The sequence below is a fragment of the Salvelinus sp. IW2-2015 genome, linkage group LG8 (assembly GCF_002910315.2).
Source record: "Salvelinus sp. IW2-2015 linkage group LG8, ASM291031v2, whole genome shotgun sequence".
Classification (NCBI taxonomy): domain Eukaryota; kingdom Metazoa; phylum Chordata; class Actinopteri; order Salmoniformes; family Salmonidae; genus Salvelinus; species Salvelinus sp. IW2-2015.
The window spans coordinates 12,095,396-12,101,246 of record NC_036848.1 but is presented as its reverse complement, the minus strand read 5'-3'; positions in this window follow the sequence as shown (position 1 = coordinate 12,101,246).

Genomic DNA, 5,851 nt, shown 5'->3' with positions numbered 1-5,851 from the left:
CCGAAACCTGAAGGATCTGGAGAAGGTCTGTATGGAGGAGTGGGCCAAAATCCCTGCTGCAGTGTGTGCAAACCTGGTCAAGAACTACAAGAAACGTATGATCTCTGTAATTGCAAACAAAGGTTTCTGTACCAAACATTAAGTTCTGATGTATCAAATACTTATGTCATGCAATAAAATGCAAATGAATTACTTAAAAATCATACAATGTGATTTTCTGGATTTTGTTTTAGATTACGTCTCTCACAGTTGAAGTGTACCTATGATAAAAAATTAAAGACCTCTACATGCTTTGTAAGTAGGAAAACCTGCAAAATCGGCAGTGTATCAAATACTTGTTCTCCCCACTGTAGCTCTGGTGCTGTAACAGGCCAAGTCTGTCTTAGTAGTTGTAGTGGAGCCTAAAAAGAGAAACCGAGGACAACCCATCTCTCTGTGCTCCTGCCCTGTACAACACACAGGCACTGTGAAAGAGAGCATTCAGTTAATCAAAGCATTCAGTTAATCATTGTACACGTTTCATTCTTCATCTTTTTAAACTGATCTCAATGCACTGTATATACAAAAGTATGTGGACACCCCTTCAAATTAGTGGATTTGGCTACTTCAGCCACACCTGTTGCTGACAGGTGTATAAAATCCATCACACAGCCATGCAATCTCCATAGACAAACATTGACAGTAGAATGGCCTTATTGAAGAGCTCAGTGACTTTCAACGTGGCACCGTCATAGGATGCCACCTTTCCAATAAGTCAGTTTGTCAAATTTCTGCCCTGCTAGAGCTGCCCCAATCAACTGTAAGTGCTGTTATTGTGAAGTGGAAACATATTGGAGCAACAACGGCTCATCAGCGAAGTGGTAGGCCAAACAAGCTCACAGAATGGGCCCGCCGAGTGCAGAAGCGCGTAAAAATCATCTGTCCTCGGTTGCAACAGTCACTACCGAGTTCCAAACTGCCTCTGGAAGCAACTCAGCACAGCACAAGAATTGTTCATCGGGACCTTCATGAAATGGGCCTAAGCAGCTGCACACAAGCCTAAGATCACAATGTGCAATGCCAAGCACCGACTGGGGTGGTGTAAAGCTCGCCGCCATTGGACTCTATTGTAGTGTAAACCCATTCCCTGGAGTGATGAATCACGCTTCACCATCTGGCAGTCTGACGGACTAATCTGGGTTTGGCGTATGGTAGGAGAACGCTACCTGCCCCAATGCATAGTGCCAACTGTAAAGTTTGGTAGAGGAGGAATCATGGTCTGGGGCTGTTTTTCATGGTTCGGGCTTAGTTCCAGTGAAGGGAAATCTTAACCCTACAGCATACAATGACATTCTAGATCAGGGGTAGGCAACCCTGTTCCTGGAGTGCCACAGGTACTGCATGATTTTGTTCCAACTAGGCACCACACCTGACCAACTGAGCTAATTGATCAGTTCAGTGATTGCCTAAATTCAACACACCTGGTCTTCCAGGTTGGTTAAATCCAAAATATGAAGTGCCTGCATCACTCCAGGACCAGGGTTGCCTACCCATGTTCTATACGATTCTGTGCTTCCAACTTTGTGGCAACAGTTTGGGGAAGGCCCTTTCCTGTTCCAGCATGACAATGCCCCCGTGCACAAAGCGAGGTCCATACAGAAATGGTTTGTCGAGAACGTTGTGAAAGAACTTGACTGGCCTGCACAGAGCCCTGACCTCAATCCCATCGAACACCTTTGGGATGAATTGGAATGCTGACTGCGAGCCAGCAATGTTCCAACATCTAGTGGAAAGCCTTCCCAGAAGAGTGGAGGCTGTTATGGCAGCAAAGAGGGGACCAACTCTATCTTAATGCCCAAGATTTTGGAATGAGATGTTCAATGAGCAGGTGTCCACATACTTTTGGTCATGTAGTGTAGGATTTATAGTAGCCTCGCCTGCTTCAACAACCCTCTGAAATTAATTGCCCAAGAGTTCTACTCTTTGCTATTTATTTTAWTTAACTAGGCAAGTCAGTTAAGAACAAATTCTTATTTACAATGACAGCCTAGGAACAGTGGGTTAACTGCCTTGTTCAGGGGCAGAACGACAGATTTTTACCTTGTCAGCTCGGCGATTCGATCTAGCAACCTCTCGGTTACTGGCACAACGCTTCAACCACGAGGCTGCCTGTCGCCACGCTACCCTGTGATAACCTCTCATTGCCACTGAGTTTTCTATAATCCAAAACAGTGAAAAGTATGACACTCTTATTGAAAATAGTGAAGGAAATTGGCTATAAGAATGCACTCTCGATGACATAGGTTTATTAGGCTACATACAGCTGCAACCATTTTCTAACAGTCCTTCCACAACTGTTGAACAAATATTGTGCACTGACAATTACTGTAGTTAACRTTAGCAGCCAGCCTAGTACTGCATGACACATATGAAAAAGTGTTTTTACAGTCTATGACTGAACCAGTTCCTAGGTTTATTGTACTACATGATATGTACATTGCTTTCGGAAAGTATTCAGACCCCTTGACAGTGAAGAGGCCACTCCGGGATGCTGGGCTTCTAGGCAGAGTTGCAAAGAAAAATAAATTTCTCAGACTGGCCAATAAAAATAACAGATTAAGATGGGCAAAAGAACACAGACACTGGAGAGGAACTCTGCCTAGAAGGCCAGCATCCCGGAGTCGCCTCTTCACTGTTGACGTTGAGACTGGTGTTTTGCAGGTACTATTTAATGAAGCTGCCAGTTGAGGACTTGTGAGGCGTCTGTTTCTCAAACTAGACACTCTAATGTACTTGTCCTCTTGCTCAGTTGTGCACCGGGCCTCCCACTCCTCTTCTATTCTGGTTAGAGCCAGTTTGCGCTGTTCTGTGAAGGGAGTAGTATACCGCGCTGTACGAGATCTTCAGTTTCTTGGCAATTTCTCGCATGGAATAGCCTTCATTTCTCAGAACAAGAATAGACTGACGAATTTCAGAGAAAGTTCTTTGTTTTCTGGCCATTTTGAGCCTGTAATCGAACCGACAAATGCTGATTTTCCAAACACTCAACTAGTCTAAAGAAGGCCAGTTTTATTGCTTCTTTAAATCAGGACAACATTTTTCAGCTGTGCTAACATAATTGCAAACGGGTTTTCTAATGATCAATTAGCCTTTAAAATTATAAACTTGGATAAACCAACACAACGTGTCATTGGAACACAGGAGTGATGGTTGCTGATAATGCCTCTGTACGCCTATGTAGATATTCTGTTCAAAATCAGCCGTTTCCAGCTACAATAGTCATTTACAACATTAACAATGTCTACACTATATTTCTGATCAATTTTATGTTATTTTAATGACAAAAAAGTAGCTTTTCTTAAAAACAATGACATTTTTAAGTGACCCCAAACTTTTGAACGTAGTGTATGTCCACAGATGATATTAAAGAAAATGTGAAGGGAGGCAGAGTGATTGAGGCCAAAGGGTTCATCAGTAGGAAAGAGGGTCAAAGAAGTGAAAGCTTATCAGTGATGCTGAGGTAGGAAAAAGTCTTGCTGGGAAAAGTACAGATAGAATTCCTTAGTTTCAATGTGAGAGAATTTGTCCCATATGCACTGCAATGTTTTAAATGTCAAAGAATGGGACATGTACTGTAGTTGCTCAGTGTAAAGGAAAGAAAGGATGTGCCAAGTGTGGATGGGAACATGATTATGGTGAATGTAGACGCAATGTGAAGGTTAAGTGCTGTACATGTGGGGGAGAACACAGTGTAGCATTTGGTGGATGCCAGGTACAGAGAGAGGCTGGAGAAGCTCAAAGATATAAGATCAGTCATGATGTGTCATATGCAGAGGCCGTGAAACAGATTGGTAGAACTACAGTGGGGACTGATGGAGATTACATGGATGTACCTGTAGTTAGTGGACCTACTGTCAGGGCTGATGCTTCTCATGGTCCTGGCAGGGTTTTGAGGCCTGTTCAGAAATGCTGTGCTCATGAATGTGCGGCGTCAAATGACACTTTAATAATGAATAAAGTTGATTAAATAGCTTCTATTGGTAAGGTTATCAATATCAAAATGCCAGGTTGAAGGTTATTGTGGAGACGGCAAAATAGATATTGGGGGTAACAGATGTTAATGTTGAAATGGTTGTTTATATGCTGAACAATCCTACGGGTGGTGTTTCAGTATCATATAGATAAAGTTTAATGGGGTTGGGGGGTTGGTAGAAGTTAGGGATTTATTTGGTTTTGAATTATTATTATTTATTATTATATACGCTACTGGTCAAAAGTTTTAGAACACATACTCATTCAAGGGTTTTTCTTTATTTATACTATGTTCTACATTGTAGAATAATAGTGAAGACATCACAACTATGAAATAATACATATGGAATCATGTAGTGACAAAAAAAGTGTTAAACAAATCAAAATATGTTTTATATTTGAGATTCTTCAAAGTAGCCACCCTTTGCCTTGATGTCAGCTTTGCACACTCTTGGCATTCTCTCAACCAGCTTCACCTGGAATGCTTTTCCAACAGTCTTGAAGGAGTTCCCACGTATGCTGAGCACTTGTTGGCTGCTTTTCCTTCACTCTGCGGTCCGACTCATCCCAAACCATCTCAATTGGTTGAGGTCGGGGGATTGTGGAGGCCAGGTCATCTAATGCAGCACTCATCACTCTCCTTCTTGATAAAATAGCCCTTACACAGCCTGGAGGCCCAAACCAGATGGGATGGAGTATCGCTGCAAAATGCTGTGATGGCCATGCTGGTTGAGTGTGTCTTGAATTCTAAATAAATCAGAGACAATGTCACCAGAAAAGCACCCACACACCATAACACCTCCTCCTCCATGCTTTACATTGGGAAATACACATGCAGAGATCATCCGTTCACCCACACCGCATCTCACAAAGACATGGCGGTTGGAACCATAAATCTCCAATTTGGACTCCAGACTAAAGAACACATTTCTCGTGTTTCTTGGCCCAAGCAAGTCTCTTCTTTTTCTTGGTGTCCTTTAGTAGGGGTTTCTTTGCAGCAATTCGACCATGAAGGCCTGATTCACACAGTCTCCTCTGAACTGTTGATGTTGAGATGTGTCTGCTACTTGAACTATGTGAAGCATTTATTTGGGCTGCAATCAGAGGTGCAGTTAACTCTAATGAACTTATCTTCTGCAGCAGAGGTAACTCTGGGTCTTCCTTTCCTGTGGCGTTCCTCATGAGAACCAGTTTCATCATAGCGCTTGATGGTTTTTGCGACTACACTTAAAGAAACGTTCAAAGCTCTTGAAATGTTCCGTATTCACTGACCTTTATGTCTTAAAGTAATGATGGACTGTCGTTTCTCTTTGCTTATTTGAGCTGTTCTTGCCATAATATGGACTTGGTATTTTACCAAATAGGGCTATCTTCTGTATACCACCCCAACCTTGTCACAACACAACTGATTGGCTCAAACGCATTAAGAAGGAAAGAAATTCCACAAATGAACTTTTAAGAAGGCACACCTGTTAATTGAAATGCATTCCAGGTGACTACCTCAAATCAAATCAAATTTTATTTGTCACATACACATGGTTAGCAGATGTTAATGCGAGTGTAGCGAAATGCTTGTGCTTCTAGTTCCGACAATGCAGTAATAACCAACAAGTAACAAGCTCCCTCAGGTCTGTTCAACGCTGGTCCGACCAATCTGATTCCACGCTTCAAGACTGCTTCGATCACGCGGATTGGGATATGTTCCGCATTGCGTCCAACAACAATATTGACGAATACGCTGATTCGGTGAGCGAGTTCATTAGAAAGTGCATTGACGATGTCGTACCCACAGCAACGATTAAAACATTCCCAAACCAGAAACCGTGGATTGATGGCAGCG